Here is a 19942-nt window from a genome sequence, read left to right as displayed (position 1 = left end):
GTTCACAATCTTGACTGTGGTAATGGTTTCACTAACGCAGACATGTTCAAACTTATATAAAAAATTAGTCTCTAGATACTAGAGACTAATTTTAGCTTGATATCATGCAGAACTCTTGAGCGCAAAGTGTTCCATAGTGTTAGCCCTACCTTGAAACAAGGTGTCAATCAGCTATTGGCTGCAGGCTGTCCCAGCTAAGAGCCTCTGGCAAACCTAAGGACAGCTCTTCATCTGAGAGAGCAGTTGTGAGCAGTAGAAACCAATATTCATAGCAACTGAGGAGCAGGTACAAAGGCTTTATTTGAGGAAGCCTGAGTGGGACACCAACAGGATCCATGGCATCAATCTTGCCATAGTGTTAGCAAATTTATTAGCACTTTCAAAAACTACTTCTGGCTTCATAGATTATTTTTTATTGTGTGTTTTCTACTTCTTTTTTCTCTGTTCTTTGAAAATTAATATATAATTTATAAATACAATTGTATATATCTGTGGTATGCAACTTGATATTCTATTATATGTACACATCGTGAAATGGTTAAATCAAGCTAATTAACGTGTTTCATCTCAAATATCTTTTTTTGTGGTGAAAACATTGCAGATCTACACTCTCAGCAATCTTCAAGCATTATTCCTTGTTCTTCGTTATTTTCATCTACATTTGTAAGGTTTAATTTTCTACACCATTTCTAGATTCTTAGACACTTAGGTTTCAATTTTTTAGTCTTTTAAATATATATGTTTAAAATATAAAAAGCCATATCTAGAAATTCCTTTAAATATTACTATTTGCATTCCCCAAGTTTAATACATCCTATTTTTATCATTTCAAATAGTTTCATTTTCCATTATATTTTCTTTGACAATATGATATTTAAAAATATATTTCTTAATTTCAAAATATTTAATTTTAAAATAATATTTATTTTGGTTATTTTATCTTTACCTTTTTTAATTGTTAATTTCTGATTTAATTCTACTATTATTGACCATATTGTAGGTGACTTAAATCCTTTGAAAGTAGTTTATTTTGTTTTATGCCCTAGCATAGGGTCAATATTAATAAATGTTCCATGAGTATTTTAAAAGAATGCATATTCTACAGGTAGTGTGCTTTATAATGCTAATTAAGATAAATTTTCACTTAAATCTTTTATATCTTTACTGACTTTATTTTCTATATGTTCTACTTCTACTTTAATCAATGATGAAGATAATGTGCTTAAACCTTTGTATATTGTGTATATTTTCTTTTAGTTGTATTATTATTTTTCTTTATTCTATTGAGGCTATATTATTAAGCGCATCCATATTTAGAATTTTATCTTACTGGTAAATTTACAATTTTATTGTTATAAAGTGTCCTTCTTTAACTTTCTGTCAAGTAATTTTTATTATATTAATACCCACCTTGTTTGACACTAATATAGTGACATCAGATTTCTTTTTTTTTTTTTTGGAGACGCTTTGTCACAGGCTGTAGTGCAGTGGCGCAATGTCGGCTCACTACAACCTCTGCCTCCCAGGTTAAGCAATTCTCCTGCCTCTCAGCCTCCCGAATAGGTGGAACTACAGGCACAGGCCGCCATACCGGGCTAATTTTATTTTATTTATTTTTTGTATTTTAGTGGAGATAGGGTTTCAACTTGTTGCCCAGGCTGGTCTCCAACCCCTGAGCTCAGACAGTCTGCCCATCTCAGCCTTCCAAAGTGCTAGGATTATCGGCTTGAGTCACCACACTGAGCCAACATCAGCTTTCTTTATGGTAGCTTTTGCATGATATGTATTTTTTTCACTCTTTTTATTTAAACCACTTTGTTTCTTTTAGATTAGGATGGATCTCTCACAAGCCATACATGTTTGGTTTAATGATGATTATTTGGTCAGATAATTCTTTTAATATTCTGATCTGTAGTTTTGATATTCAGATGAATATTGTCATAATGAGGTGTGATAAGGGAATAAAATTATTCTAATAACTTTTCTTGAAATCATTTTCCTGATGTTATTGTAAAAGGACACTGACACATTCTTAAAAATTCATAATTTTAATGTTTTCTTTAAAATATTTTAATGTAAAATATGAAATATTAAAAAAAACCCTTCAGGAAACAATAGCTACATCTTAGTATCAAATCAGAAGTATTTCTCTGGTATTTAGAACTTCTAACTCAGAATGAGTGACGACAAACTCACCAAAGAAGATATACAGGTGACAAATGAGCATATTAGAAGATACTTAACATCATATGACATTAGGGAATTGCAAATAAAACATGAAGTTGCTACTACACATCTATTAGAACGGCCAAAATCCTAAATACTGACAATATCAAATGCTACTGAGGATGTAGAATAATAATAAATCACAATTATTGTCAGTGGGATAGCAAAATGGTCACTTGGGAAGACAGTTCAGCAATTTCTTACAAAACTAAAAATGTAAACATACAACCCATGTATTAGGCTTCTTGGTATTTATCCAAATAAATCAAAAATTTATACAAACACAAAAACCTGAATGCAGACAATTATAGCAACTTTATTCATAATTGCCAAAACTTAGAAGCAACAGAGATGTCCTTCATCAGACGAATGGATAAACTGTGGTACATTCAGACAATTGAATACTGAGAAATAAAAGAAAAGAGCTATCAAGCCATGAGAAGACATGGAGGAATCTTAAATGAATATTACTAAGTGAAAAAAGCCGATCTGCAAAGGTACATGCTGTATGATTCCAATGATATGACATTCTGAACAAATCAAAACTATGTAAATAGTGAAAAGATCAACAATTGACAGGATTTCGTGGGTAGGAGGGATGAATAGGTGAAACAAGAATTTTTTAAGGCAGCTAAACTATTCTGTATGATGCTATAATGGTTAATACACAGAATTATAAGTTTGCCAAACCTATAGAATGTATAGCAACAAGAGTCAACCCTAATGTAAACTGTAGACTTGGGGTGATTGTGTGTCAACGTAGGTTCATCAGAATATACCACTCTGATGCATTATGTTAATAGTATGAGAGGCTGTGCATGTGTCAGGGCAGGTGGAATATGGGAACTCTATTTTCTGCTCAATTTTGCTGTGAGTGCAAAATTGCTCTGTGAAGTCTATTTTTTAAAAAGAAGGAAGAAGAATGGCAGACAGATACTGGATATTTTAAAAATACAAGGAAGAAAGTAAGTAACTGGTAGAACAAAAGATAAAGTGTATATATAAAAACAAGTAGAATAAGGTTTGGCATATAGTAGCACCAAAAGATGTACTTTAAAAATCTAATATATATCTATATACTGAGTACTACTATAAATAAATATTCAATTACTTTTAGAGGAACTAACAAAATGTGTAAGATACAGTTTTTCCTATAAGAACTCAAAATCTAGCGAATGTAGGCAGAAATATCTGAAAAGTTCTATAGCAATGCTTGTGTTAAAAGTAATTTTAGAATATGTGTATATCTTGTCATAAGACAGCATATGATTATGATCAAATCAAACATATGACAAATACTATACAATTTTTAAAAGCAAATAATTCTCGACATTCATGACAAATGACTAACCCCTCAATTCCTACCCTGCCCATTTCCTAGTATACCCTAATTTGTGAAGCAAAGAAAAACTAATCAAGCCAAAACTTGAATCCTAGGTGGACACTGTATTTCACTGTTATAAAATGTTTTATTTTAAATAATTAAATAAGCATTAATCTAATTTTCTAGATGGACTTTTTTACCTTATAAAATATAAGCTCAAGTTCAAACATTGGACTTATAATGTGAAAGATATGGGAAGGAGACAGACCAATGTCATAAAAGATAGCAATGGTATCAAAATAATCTTTCCTTGGGGAAAGTTTCAGAAATCTTTATCATAGGATTTAGCCATTTAGGATTAAAAATCGGAACTGTTATAGTGACTATGTAATAGGCACTGTGATAAAACGCATCAGGTTTGAAATCAATAAACTAATCACATCTTTCTAGGATTATCCCCCAGTATTTTAACCATTCAACTGGGATTCAATCATCACTGTACTATAATTTCAATTATATTTAAAATGTGAGTAACTATAGGTGAAATAATAACATCTTTGGTTTGCATGAAACTAAGACTGCTTTTGGATATTCTTTCTTATATTCTTAGTTAAAAAAAAAAAAAAAGCCTTTTGTCCAGTTCATTTTCCCATCTTCTGCTTCCTCCTTCTTCCCTTATTCCCTTCTCTTTTCTCTCTTGCTGTCTCTCATACACACATGTTCAAACACACCTACATAGACATATAATACATAAAGACACAGTCTGAAACAATTATTTTCACATTTGTGATTCCAAAATAGCTCCCTCACATGTGATTTTCTTTTTGGTTGTTGTTTTAAGGACAATTGCATTACTTTAAATTGTGAAATGTTTGTTTGAGCAAGGTAAACCAGAGACCTAGTCTGCTCTCTGGAGGACTTCAGTTTTAAAAAAAGAAAACAAAAAATATCTGTTGTGTTTACTCATTTATTTATAAATAATTCAACTAGCATTTATTAGGTACATATGATAACCCTAGCACTATACATTTTACCCATTTGCACAAAGAAAGGAGGGTGATGGGTTTTGACATTAAAAACTTTATTATCTAAGTATATGAAAGCAGAAACATTACTATACTGGGCCAAAGCAAACACTCAGTTAGGGATATTGTATTTCTTATCGGTCACCAGTTACTGTTCTGTGGAACCTAATAGTACGTGTATAAAATACTTTTATAATGTTAAAGAACAATATATGTGTAAACAAACATTTTAAAATTTTGTTTCTTTAAATATTATAAAATCCTTAACTCACAGAAGTAATTTAATAACTTTAATTAAAAATATGCATATTTAGAAACTCCTTGGTTATTAGTGAACCTATTGGTTAGTTAAAGGGGCATTTAACAATGGAAACAATAGCAGGAGCAGAAGTAACAGAAATAATAATGAATAAAATGTATCAGGTGCTAGATAAGCACAATGCGTGTATGGTTATATAGAGAGGAAAAGTCAATAAATTTTAGCTTTAATAATTTTGCTTTTAATTTTTGGTAATTTATTAGCTAAATCACATTAGATACAGATAAATAATCTGTATCAATAGAACAGATAAATAGAAAATTTATAAAAATAAATCTTCCAGAAAACACTCATAACTTGATCATAGATGTTTTGAACATAAATACATAAAGAATAGGCTTATTAGACTAATAAATTATTGATTCAAACTAATATGAATTTATCTTTGACCACAATGAAGAAACAGATAACATATTTACCCTCAATCTTAAATAAGAAAAACTAGATAAAACTAATAAAACAATGATTTTCAGACACTGTACAATAGGCAACATAGGGCAAAAAATCAAGAGAAAAATAAAGTGAGTCATATAGTTGAACCAATTTACGGCATGCAGAGAATTTCCAGGACACAAAGTAAGGGGAGAAACCCAAACAGATCCTGGCAGTTAATGTTGAACATTGGAAGAAATCAAGACAGCTGGCATTCAAAAGGCAGGGCACTGCAGTAAAGAGAGTTTCACAAATAGAGGGCTCTGGACATCTTCAGTGGGTCCCATTTTAGACTTCACTGAATCTCTTTTTAACATTTTTATTGATACATAATATTTGTACATTTTATGGGCATTTATGATATTTTGCTATATGCATAGAATGTATAATGATCAAGTCAGGGTATTTAAGAATACCTATCACTTCAGGCACTTATTATTTCCATGTGTTGGGAATATTTCAAATTCCTACTTGTAGCTAATTTGCAATATGTAATACATTGTTGTTAACTACTCTGCTATCAAATATTATCACTTAATTCTTCTATCGAGCTGTATTGATCAGTGCATGAATAAAGAAAAATCTAACTGAGGGCAGGGAACGATGAAAGTAGCATGCAAAACAATTCCTAGATCTAACACAGGGATAGAAACATTTTATACTTCTAATGGTCAGAGAGGAGAAGATTTGTGAGAGGGCATTTGATTGAGTAATAAGCAGAGTACTGCTATAGTGATAGGACTAAATTTATACCAGAATAAATGCTATTCTTGCTCAACATAAGGAAACTTAAAAGCAAGCATGAAAAGTTAAAGCTGTCTTTAAATAATTTTACTGTATCTGAGATCAAAGCTGGAAACATCCAAATGAATCCAAAATATCCAACATCCAGCTATGTAAAATTTATGTTTAGCATCCATTCGAAAATTGGTAGGTATGCAATAAATAGTAAAATATGACTGATAATGAGGAGACAAAATGAATGAAAGATGCAGAAATGTCAGAGACAATACAACTATTAGAAAAAGACATTAACTCAACCATTATTTAATTTATATGTATACATGTGTACAGTTATTTCTTTCAAGAATGTAGATAAAAATGTGAACTCATTCAGGATACATGGGAGATATAAAAATGTCAAAAATTAAACTTTGGATATAAAGACATCCAATGTCTAAAATAAAAATACACTGGATAGGATTACCAGTAGCAGAGATTGTGCAGGAAAAAAAAAAAGATTATTGAGTTTAAAGAGAACAATGGTCACTATCTGAAATAAAATACAGAGAAAAAAACAACTGAAATATGTGAATTGATGAGTGAGCTGTAAAACACCTTTATGTGGCCTCTGATATATACAATTGAAGTTATGGAAAGAGTAGAGAGGGGTAAACAAAAGATTTTGTGAAATAATCATGGAAAGTTTTAAAATTTGATGAACATTATGCCCATAGTAAAAATAAGCAGAAGGAACTTCAAGCAGAGACAACAATGCACAGCATAATCAAATGACAAAATCCAGTAATAGATACAATACTAAGAGCAGCAAGAAGGAGAAGATACATAGAAAAGCATAATGATAGAAGTGACAATAGACTTCTCATAGGAAACAATGAAACCAGAAGACAGTGTAGCAGCATTTTTAAAAGCCTGAAAAAAAAAATCAACCTAGAATTTTATACCTAATGAAAATATCTTTCAGACATAAAGCTTACTATTTTCAGCACCAGTGGACCAAACTATAAGAAACACTAAGAAATTTTTTTAAACAGAAGGAAAATGATGCCAGAGCAATATCTGGGTACAATAAAAAAATAAAGAGTATTAGAAATAGTATATATAGAGACAAATATATATGACATTTTTCTTATTTGAAAAGTGCCTTTAAAAGACAATTGACGGTTTAATGCAAAAATAATATATTGTGATATTTATGAGAGAAGTAAAATGCATGTCAATAATAAAAGTTTTGAGGAGGGAAAAATGGAAGTTATTGTAAAATTTTCATACTATATGTAAAGTGGTATATTATTTGAAGGGAGACTTTAAATTAAATGTGTATACTATAAACTCTAAATTATAATAATAACCAGAAAACAAAACTAGCAACAAGAACAAAAAGTATAGAGCAGTAAGAAAAATATATGTGACAAAATCAAATTATAAAAATATTCAATCCAAAAGTAGGCAGATAAAGAAGAAAAGAAAAGGAACAGTGGAGACAAATAGAAAACAAATAGAAATATGATGGATTCAAACCCATGTCAATAATCACATTAAATACAAATGGTCTAAACACCCTAGTTAAAAGGCAGAGATCATCAGATTAAAAAGATCCAAACACAAACTGTCTACAGAATCCAATCTTAAATTTAAAGGCACAAATAAGTTTAAAGTAAAAGGGAGTAATAAGAAAATACTATGCTGGCTTTAATTAAAAAAAAAAACTGAATTGACTTATTAATATTACAAAAATAGTCTTCAGACCAAAGAACTTTAGCAGGTATAAACAGGGTAATGTTGTAATGACATTATAATGACAGAGGTAAATTTATCAAAAAATATACAATTTCAAATGGTTATGATCTCAATAATAAAGTTTCCAAACAAATGAAGCAAATCTGATAGAACTAAAAGAAGAAGAAGATAAATCTACAAGTATAATTTAAAGTATATTTAAAGTTAAAAGATGAAACAAGATGTACTATAATTATAATTGTGGATCTGCCTCTTTCTTCCTTTATATTCAATCTCTGTCAATAATTGATGAAGCAATTTGAGAAAAATTCATTAGATAAAAATCTTGAACAATTTTATCAGTCGACTTTAAATTACTGACATTTACAGAATACTTTTCCTTCAAACAGTAAAATGTGCATTCTTTTTAAGTGCACCCATAATATTTACTTTTATAGATCACATTCTGGGCCATAATATATACTTTCATGAACATAAAAGGATTAAAACTTGCAACATGTGATCTGTCACCACAGAGAATAACACTAAAAAATCAGCAACAGAATGTTATCTAGAAATACTCAAGTATTTGAAAACTAAACACACTTCTTAGATGTCTGAGTAACCCATGGGACAGATAAATTATCACAAGAGAAAGTAGAAAGTTTATTTTTTTAATGAATAAAAATAAAAATGCAACATATCAAAATTTGTGTAATAGAGCTGAAGCAGGACATGTATAGAATGAAACACATATTAGAAAAGAAGAAGTTCTCATTTAAATTATCTAAGCTCCAATCCTAGGAAACTAGAAAAGGAAAATAAAATTAAAGTCCAAGTAAGCAAAAGAAAGGGAAAAGGGTATCTATCTAAATATTAGGGTAGAAATCAATGAAACAGAAAAATAATTGGGAATGTCAATTCATTTCAAAACTGGGTCTTTGAGATGTAAAAATGAAGGCACAATATGTTTAACATAAAAGGAAGCAACAAAATATACTATGCAGGAACTTTCTTTAAAAAGTCAATTGGAATGACTATATTAATACCACATAAAGCAGGTTTCAGGGCAAAGTATATTACCTCTAACCAGACTAATCCAGAAAAAAGGAGAGAAGACATAAATTACTAATCACAGTAATGAGAGAGGAATGTTGCTATGGATCCTCAGATATACAAAATTTTCTTATCAAGTAATAACATCATATAAATCTGATTTCGCAATTCAGTTTCAATTTCTAGTCAGAAAGGAAAATTTAGAGGGAAAAAAAAGATGAGAAGAAATTCAGTGGGTTTTGTTTCTCTGAAGAGATAAAAGAAAGTAGCCAAGAATTTTTTTCTTTCTTCTTTTTCATTTTTAAACAACAGCAATGAGTTGTGACATATAGTTGCTGTGAGAAAGGACATTCATTTTCCTGACTCAGTGCCTTTTCTGCAATCCTACTCATTGATAAATATCTGAACAGAGTGAACCAGAACATTGTATATAAACTTACATTTTTTCATGGATCCAGTACGGCATAAGCTCCAATGCCAGACTAGACTAATTTCTGCTTCTGTCTTGTTTCAGCCAGTAACCACTGCCAAAAACTTCAAGAAGATAACTATCCTTTCCTGTTCTGGATCAAACTGTTCCACACTTTGACACTCTGGAAATAATCTGTTTTCAGAGAGTGACAAATACATATAAGTTTCTATACCCATGTTAATTAATATTTTGGCACTATAGAATTATTTTTTCATCTGAGATAATACAAACATATTTTCTGTTCTTAAAAAATATCAAACAACTTTTATGACTTTTAAAAATTCATTCCTCTAACATGTTGAAATTTTAAATGTAAAGTTTGTAGATGAGAAAAAAAAAAGTAATGGAAGCTAAGGAAGCATAGCAAAATCATTCCCTTGAATCACTAATATAACAATAACGCATGTTTTGACCAAGTATTTGCTACATTCTAGGAAGTAGGTTAACCACTTTACATGAAATGTTTTATATAATCTTCAAACAATAACCCATTGAGGAAGTTATTATTCTAATTTTGCTTGTAAAAAAAATATGAGGCTGGGTGAGAATAAGCTACTTGCCGATAGTTGTACAACAAATAGAACTCTCTTTGGCTTTACATGCATAGCTCTTAACCATTACTGTACTGTCTTTTTAAGAGGACACCTAATCCAATGCATTGAGCATTAAAAATACAAATTTTAAAGACAAAGACAAGTTAGCATGACTGAGGACACATGAGGCTTTAAATGATTGCAAATAAAATGATCCTGACTAATGAACAACTTATATGTTTTTCTAACACATACAGACTAATAATTAGTGTTGAAAGTAAATTGTAAATAATTGATTTATAAAAAAGACATTATAAGAGTCTTAATGTTCTACTATATTGTTTCTTATTACTTATGCATTATTCATTATATGACTTCTACTCTATAAACATTTCTATTAACTTTCTAAAATACCACCTAATTTATTCACCTACAAGTTTAGTATAACTTCAGATTCCATGAAAGTTTGCAGATAATCTAAATAGAATTTTTCTATAGGCACACCCCATATCTTTGTGTATCGAATTTGTTCCATTTCCCCGATTTTTTGTTTTATTATATCTTTTTTCTAAGTAATTCTAGTGACTGTATATATGTATTACAGAGATCTTATCTTTATATAAACAACTCGGGAATGAACTCTTTTGCTAAAACTTTGTTCCATTCTGAATATATGTACAAATAATTTGTTTATTTTTACTACAATCATATTGGCTATAAAATTATCAAAACCAAAAGCATTTTTGTTTGGCTGCACCAAATAGAAATTTATAGGTTGTAAGCAATTAAGCATTTTTTTTTCTTTAATCTCAGGGAGCAAGAATCCTGTGGGTTGGCAGAGAGTAATGCTCAATGAAGCCATTGAGAAAATAAGCTGCTTCTAGCTTTCTACTCTCCATCTTTGGCACCAACATCAAGATCTCTTAGAATTTCATTAGTTTTAGGGAAGAAGGAGTAAGCTTTAGAAACAGCACAAAGTATTTCCATCTTATGGGCCAAAAATAAACAATACGGCTATGTCCACATCCAGCTGCAATAGAGACTGAGATATTTAGTTTCTACTTTGTTTTGCTTAGCTTATCAGTTTTCAAGTAGAGAAAAGCAAGCAAAAAAGAGGAATAAATGGATCTTGACTGAAAAAATCTACATCATTTCGTTGATTTTTATAGCAATATAATTGCAGGTACTTGAGAAAAAGTGCTATTTCAGCTGGATAAGAAGTCTCACCTGTTGAAGTTTTTAATGACAGTAGCTGCCGTGATTGAAATGCTAGTTTCTCTCAAAGTTTTTAATAAAAGGGTTTAAAATATAAACACCAATAAGTTATACTTCTTGTTATTGCCATACTCTTGTAGTTAGTTAATTTGAAACAAAATAATATGTTAATTGGTTCATCATTCACCTTATTTCAGACCTTAATTAAGCATATATATTTTTTTCTATTACATAACTTTGGAGATATATTTAAAGTAATCATTGGGTCCTTCAAATATCCAGTGTAGGCTTCACATATTTTTTAAGGGGATATTTTTTGAAATATTTAAAATGATATTACTGGCCTGGTATGGTGGCTTATGTCTGTAATGCCAGCACATTGGGAGGCTGAGGCAGGCAAATCACTTTGGGTCAGGAATTTGAGACCAGCCTGGCCAACATGGTGAAACCCATCTCTACTGAAAAAAATACAAAAATAAGCTGGGCGTGGTGGCACATATCTGTAATCCCACCTACTCAAGAGGCTGAAACAGGTGAACTCTGGATGCTGAAATTTGCAGTGAGCCAAGATCATGCCATTGCACTCCAACCTTGACAGAGCAAGACTCCGTCTAAAATGAAATAAAATAAAATAATGAAATAAAATGCCATTTCTCATGTGCAATAGTTTCAACTGAACTAAAATCCTAGTTAGTAACTATAAACTAACTGTAAGTATAAACTACACTACTCATGTGTGATAGTTTCCAATGAACTAAAATGCTTATTTTAGTTCTGAAATAAGAACTAAAACTAAACTAACATTAGTAACTACTGGTTACTACTAGTAATGAGTAACTATATAACTAAATTAATAATATGAACTAAAATAAAACCAAACTGTTTTTAGTAACTAGTAGTTCCTAGACCACTGTTTCAGAGGGGCAAGCCCTAAGTCTTAGTTTTTAGCCATGGCTGGCGCTGGAGCAGGCAGAATAGGGGTAGCAGTGTCCCAAGAGTGCACAGAGCAGTTGGGCCCTGGTCCTGGCCCATGAAACCATTCATCCCTACTAAGCCTCCAGGCCTGTAATGGGAGGGGCTTCCACAAAGGCCTCTGAAATGCCTTTGAGGCCTTTTCCCCATTTTCTTGGCTATCAGCATTTGCCTTCTTTATGATTATGTGAATTTATGCAGCCTGCTTGAATTCCTCCTCTGAAAATGGGCTTTTCTATGACATGGCCATGTTGCAAAATTTTCAAACATTTACATTCCCCTGCTATTTTAAATATAATTTCCAGTTTCAGGAAATTATATTTAAATTATATTTATATTTGCATCTCTTTGCTCATTCATGTGAGCATAGTTGTTAGACGCAGTCAGGTCACAATTTGAATGCTTTGCTGCTTAGAAATTTCTTCCTCCACATACCCTAAATCATCACTCTCAAGTTCAAAGTTCCACAGATCCCTAGGGCAGGGGTACAATGCCTCCAAGTTCTTTGGTAATGGACAACAAAAGGAAACTTTGCTCAAGCTTCCAATAAGTTCCTCATCTCCATCTTCAAGCTTATCAACCTGGACTTTATTGTCCATATCACCATCAACATTTTGGTCAAAATGATTTAACAAGTCTGTAGGAAGTTCCAAACTTTCCTCATCTTCTTGTCTTCTTCTGACCCCTCCACGCTCTTCCAACTCTGTGCATTAACCAGTTTCAAAGCCACTTCTGCATTTTCAGGTATCTTTATAGCAATACCCCAATCCCTGGCACCAATTTTCTCTATTAGTGCATTCTTATACTGCTATAAAGAAATAACTAAGACTGGGTGATTTAATAAAGAAGAAAGGTTTAATTGGCTCATGGTTCCACAGGCTTTACAAGAAGCGTGATGGCTTTGAAGAGGTCTCTAGAAATTTTTAATCATGACAGAAGACAAAGGAGAATCAGGAATGTGTTACACTGCCAAAGCAAGAGGAAGACAGAGGAGTGAGGTGCTACATACGTTTAAACAAGATCTCAGGAGAACTCACTCTGTATCATAAAAACAGCACTTTGGGAGATGATATTAAATCATTTGAAACCACTCCATGATTATATCACCTCCCACCAGGCCCCACCTTCAATATTGGAGATTACAATTTGACATGAGATTTTGGCATGGACACAGATCCAAACCGTATCAAGTAGTTGAGGAGAATGGGAGAGTAAATGCAAACGGCAAATATAACATGATTATAAGACAGCATTAAGAATCTCTTGACAGAGGTCATAGTTTTAAAATGAGACTATTTCATTTTGGTTGTTTCTTTATTGTTCATCTCTTCCACTCAAATGCAGACACTATGAAGAAATAGATTTTTGTGAGTTTTTTTACTTGTCTGTCACTGTTTTGGTGCCAAAAAGATTCTGCGGCATAGTGGGAACACAATAAATATTTGTTGATATATTTTCTGACTTTTATAAGTGATTTTCCATTTTATAATTTTAATTCACAGTAACACATACTTATGTACAATTTTCTTACAGGTTTATTCTTTTAAGACCATAAAACTTAAAGAATAATGTCTGAACAATTAAAACCCTTACGTACCACTTACATGATCTCACATATATGTGCTGGATTAGCACTGAAGAATCCTTTTTGTTGTTAAGTGCAAACATCCCAGAAAAAATATTTGTAATATTTTTCCTGGTGGTTAATTGCTTGGGAGTTCATTTTAGTATGCTTGTTAACTACTAAATGATTGTTTACATACCAGCATATGTAATCACTTTGGGAGAGTGGTATCTTTTGTGAGTGAGCAATGATCATGTTGTTCCTAACCCATTTCCAGTTAGAATAATCTAGGATTCTTTAAGAACATATGAATTCCAAAGCCTCACCCCATAACAATTGAACCAGACTTTCTGGAGCTGTCCAGATATCACTATTTTTAAAGTATTCAAATGTGCATCTAGGGCTAATAATTTTCATAATTTCTGTTGTATTTTTTTCAAATAGATATGATTTATTTTATTTATTTAACTGGTTATAGGAAATAACTATACTGTTACTTAAATAATTTTACAGTTAAACTGTAAAATTAATTTACTCCCTCTTTAGATCCTAAGTGATTAATCTGCCGTAAGATAAGTCAAATTGTAATGAAATAATCCTTTAAAAGTTGTTCCATTGATTTGGTAGATATGGAGCAGCTATTGTTTGATATTCAAGCAGGCATCCAATAACAATGTTATTTTACCTAAAAAGCTACCATTGTTAATGTTTTCCCTTTCCCTAGTCTAAAAGGCCCTGCAAACTTTTTAAAGCCCAAACTTTCAGGACATGCGTCTCAAATATCTCTATCTCTTTGTACTAGCATCCTAATTATAAGAATGTGTGTTGTTACGTGTTGTGCTAAACTGCCTCCACCTTTCTTTAAGGGTCATAGCCTCAGATCTGGTCGGTGCTAGCAATCAAGATATACATGGTTAAGTTTCTATGTGACAAGAATGATTACCTTGTAATGCTGCAATCTGTGAGTCAGAATAATTGAGTTTAATACATATAAGATGGAGAATTAAACCTAGAACTCAGTTTTTTTTTTTTTTTGGAAGAACTTTAAAGCAATGCATTTTGCTCATTAGTTTTTTGAAGAATCTATTCTCCCAGATTAAATTGGGAGCACTTTATGAAGGCTATGACTTCTTTAGTGTCATATTTCCCCAAATCCTAGTACAAATGAACATACAAATAAGAACTTCAGCCTGAATGAGAGTGTGGGTATTAGACTATTTGTGAGCCTGAAGGGAAATGTGGGTGTAAGACTATCTGATAGAATTTCATTAAAATCTTCTATACGTAAGGGGATTCCATGATGAAAACCATCTCAACTTAGTATTGAGCATTATATTAAATTCTAGGTTAGTAACAATCTATCTGCTTTTAAGTCCGTGTCATGAAATGCTAATTGATTATGGTATTATTAGTACTGAATCTTAGTATTCTCAGTGCAGAACTTCAGAAAATCATTCACTGCTATTTGATTGAAGTTAGCCATTAAATCAGTTTGCAATCTCAGTATCAGAGGGATTTACATAAATCAGACACAAGAAAATGATACCCATTATCACCACAAGTAATTAATATTTTCAGGACAAATTTTAGGTAATGCAACATAAGAAAAATAAAGAAGCAGTACAAATATTAGAAAAAAATAAAATATTCTGGGAAAAAGAATTATCTAAAAATAGAAGAAAATCATATTAAAAATTTTATTATATACAAGTAAGTTTTATGGAGGTCAGTTATGATTATCTATCTACACACATAAAAATGTGTATATTAGCTTTTCTATGTACCAAAATTAGGATGAAAATTTAATAAAAAGATACCATTCCACAGAAGTAATATACAAGTAAATATTCTAGAGTTAAATTTAATAAATGTAGATAAACTGTATAGAGAAAACAATAAAATTCTCCCACGAATGCTAAAATAACTCATGAATAACAAAATAGAACTAGCATAGTCTGTATGAGAATCAAAACTGTTATAAAGAGACCCCTGAAATTTATCTATAGATATAATTTAATTCCAAACAAAATCCTAATATTGTTGTTGAGATAACATGAAAGTATTCCAAATATTACTTGGAAAAAATGTGTGAAAGCAGACAACACAATTTTTGAAAAGATTAATGAAGACAAATTTGTCTTACTAAATAAAATAAAATCATGGATTATTAAACTGTGAGGTAAAAGAATAAGTATTAGAACTATTGGACAGAATGCAACATTAGAGATAGGACCAAGTATACATATACTCAATAGTAAAAATGATGCTTGTAAAACCTAATCAGTTTATCATCACTCTGCTCAGAACCTTCTCATGCCTTCCTAAATCACTCTGAGTAAATGCCAGTCTTCAGAATGCCTGCAGCACCCTACAGAGCCTGCCCCTTTTCCTAGCATACCCCGGCTTCACTCATTGTTCCAGCAGAGAATGCTTCTGCCTCAGGCTTTTGCAATTATTATTTTTCTACCAAGAATACTCTCAAAAAATCATGCTGTTAGGTCCTCCATTTTATTTTTTGCTCAAAAGTCACCACAAGAGTATGGATGTCTCTAATTCACTCTTATGAGATACTATCCTGTAGATACTGTCTTATAAGATATCCATCTCCCTTATTCTGCTTTATTTTTTCTTGGCACTTATTGACTGAAATGCATATTTATTTGTGCATTGTTTGTCTCTGCTCACTAGAACGTAAACTTTATGAGGCAGGAAACTTGTCTTTTTTCCTCACTGCCTATCACAGCATATAAAATCATGCTGGAGTATGCTAGGCATGTAATCCTTATTTTTGGAATAAGTGAATGAATGAAAAATGAAGGAACTGAAACAACTAACCTATTTCAAAATGCAATCAGATCCCTAGCTTACAACATCACCACTTCTGGGAAAGCATTAGATAGGTCCACAGTCTCATCAAGCAGTCTTAGTGGCCCTGAAGGGATTGAGGCTCGCCCAGAGAAGAATCCAGCTGTTCTGTGAATACACAGATATCTTATGGTAGAAGATATGAACTTCTTTAATTCCCCATAATCTACTATCGTGTACTATCAGACTTTTTCTTACAAGCCATACAGGACTGTCAAAGGTACTCTGTGCTGGCAGAATAATATTAACTTTGGCTAGTTTGTGTATGGTGGAATGCCCCATTGAACATTCGTAAAATGTATTTCCCCAAACTATTAAACAGCTACATACCTCCATCGAGGAATACTCTTGGGTTTATTTTAACTGTGACTCATCTCTTTATCCCTCCATTATATGTATCTCTAAATGTAAAAAGTAATTATCCCTGGGTGATAAAATTGAAAGTAATTTTTATATTTTCCCCTCTTATTTGTATTTTATACCCCAAATATGTATTGCACTTAGAATGGAATTAGAATTAATAAAACCAATTGAAAAATAATACAAGAATACAATATTTGAAACCAAAGCAGGAAAGAATCACTTCAGTGTTAATCTCCTTATCACAAAGACATCCCTTACTTTATATTGTGTAGAAAGGAAAAACAGGAAGATGATAAAATGAGTTTATGAATTATACCAGAGGGGCTTGTGCTGTAATAATGGAGACCGGAAAGGATTATTTCATGTTCATTTAACAAACAACGTAGTAAAATAATTTCTTCCACTGTTTGCCTGTATCCTTTACTGTTTCTTTTCTTTTCTTTCTTTTTTTTTTTTTTTTAGACGGAGTTTCGCTCTTGTTACCCAGGCTGGAGTGCAATGGCGCGATCTCGGCTCACCGCAACCTCCGCCTCCCGGGTTCAGGCAATTCTCCTGCCTCAGCCTCCTGAGTAGCTGGGACTACAGGCACGTGCCACCATGCCCAGCTAATTTTTTATAGTTTTTTTAGTAGAGACGGGGTTTCACCATGTTGACCAGGATGGTCTTGATCTCTTGACCTCGTGATCCACCCACCTCGGCCTCCCAAAGTGCTGGGATTACAGGCGTGAGCCACCGCGCCCGGCCCCTTTACTGTTTCTAATAAGTGACCCATTCTTTCTTAATACGGTTATTTCAAAGACCTGTTTCTTATTTTTTCTTCTTGTCTTCTCTAAAATGCATCATTCTCCACCATTATTTTTTGTAACAAAATGACCCAACAATATTATTAGTATTATATGTCCCCCACCCTGTTTTCTTTAGTGGACAACAGAGACTCAGGGTACAAGGGGGTACAAAAGAACTTTATGCAAGAAAAAAGAACCAGGAACACCATACCAAAGATGAAAAGAACTGAAAACAGAAACTTCACATTTAGAAAGAGTGATCCAGATTATAAAGATATACCTCTAAACTGAGAAGAAAATGTTATGACAAACCAGTGAATAATTCAATTTCCATGCCTATGAATATTAGAAAAGGTATTTTAATCTGGTTGATTTTTAGTTTGTATTAAAACTTTGTTAAACTCTTTTATTTTCTATCTTTACACTATTATTTTCCTCTTCTATGGCTACCAACAGTAGAAATACTATTAGAAAATGTCGTAGGAAGTATGTAAGTATGTGGTCATTTTAGGGAACTGATGAGTGAGGAAGAGCCAGGCAGCATGCTCTTTTCAGCTATTTCTTCTGTCATCTCCTGCATTACAATAGAAACCCTGATTTGCATAATCTCTTGGTTGGCTACCAGAATAGCAGTTTTCATGTTCTCAAGGCTAACAGAGAAAAAGACATGGGTCTAGCAAGGGAAGGGAGAATTCTAAATAAATGTCTAAGTAAAATGTACAGTTTTTTTCATTATTTAGGTAGTATACACTTTATTTTTGCACTCATCTATTCATGAGTAGTTTAGTTCCATATCTTGGTTACTGTGAATAATCTTGCAATGAACATAAAAGTTCATATATCTTTTTGACTTGTTCATTTCATATCTTTTGTATATATCCCTAGTACATTTTCCAAGATTGGGATTTTAATATTCTGTTTTGTGTATATACATATAGATATAGATATAGATATAGATATGGTATATATACCCAATGAAATACTATTTTGCACTTAAAAAGAAGGACATTTTGTCATTTCCAGCAACATGGGTGAACCTGGAGGACATTGTGTTAAGTGAAATAAGCCAGGCACAGAAAGACAGGTACCACGTAATCTCACTTATATGTGAAATATAAACCTGTCAAACTCATAGAAATAAACTGGTGGTTATCATAGGCTAGGCAGTTGGGCAGCTGGGCATATATTAGTCAAAGGACACAAAATATTAGTTAGACAGAAAAAGAAAGTTCAAAAGATTTATTGTACATCATGGTGACCACAGTTACTAATGACATATTATATATTTGAAAATTGCCAAGAGAATAAAGTGATCTCAACACCAAAAAAAATATGTGAGGTAATGTATATGTTAAATTCCTTGATTTAGCCATTCTACAATGCATAGATATATTAAAACATGTTGTGTACCATAAATATACACAATTTTTTCTTGTCAATTAAAATTAGCCAAAATTTATTTTGAAATAAAAGTGATTAATGTTTACAGTGGAGCATTTGGAAACATATAATGAAAAAGGAAAGAAATATATTCATAATCTTAATAGCCATAAAGAAAACACTTTTAATGTTTTAGTACAACTTCTATTTTCTTCGGCTCACAGACAAGACCCTTTAAAGACAACCTGGCCCGCAGTCAAGCTTTATTAGCTTCCATACAGAAGAAACTGTGCATCATGTGACATCCATGAATTTTTTTAAGTTATTGATATACAAGGGATCAAATTTTAACTCAATTTTCTTATAAAGACATATAAATGGAAAGAATAAGCAAGGCAGGTTTCCAAACAAAGGAGTATTAAACAGTTGTCACAAATTCTCCTCTGTCATCTTCACTTTACATTCTATATTTATTGGAGGGAGTAAAGAAACGTGAGACCCATTGCTTAAGAATAATTTTTAAAACCAGAGTTGATTAATTATTTCTGCTTCCCATAAAAATAAAGAAAACAATCATTGCATGGTGTTTTCAAGGGACACCCTATTACAAATTCCTTAAAAACACTTTGCCCATGAATATGTGATAATCTGTCATGCAGATGGCCATAATTTATTCACCCATTTTTCTATGTAGTTAGGTTATAAATTTTTTCACAAGTCTGCAAATATAATAATGTATAGGAGAAGAGTGATATATTGCCTCACCCATTGCTGGGTTCATGGCTGGGACCCTAAAACAATAGACAGAATAACAGAACAAAAACATACAAATTTATTTAAAATCAGTTTTATAAGACACAGAAGCTTTCAGAAATAATGACCTCCCAAAACATGTCACACTGTATTTTTATGGACAGTCTTGCACTATCATTGGAGGACAAAAGGATATAG

This window comes from Cebus imitator, unplaced genomic scaffold (assembly GCF_001604975.1).
Source record: "Cebus imitator isolate Cc_AM_T3 unplaced genomic scaffold, Cebus_imitator-1.0 Scaffold191, whole genome shotgun sequence".
Lineage (NCBI taxonomy): Eukaryota > Metazoa > Chordata > Mammalia > Primates > Cebidae > Cebus > Cebus imitator.
This window is presented reverse-complemented; position numbering follows the sequence as displayed.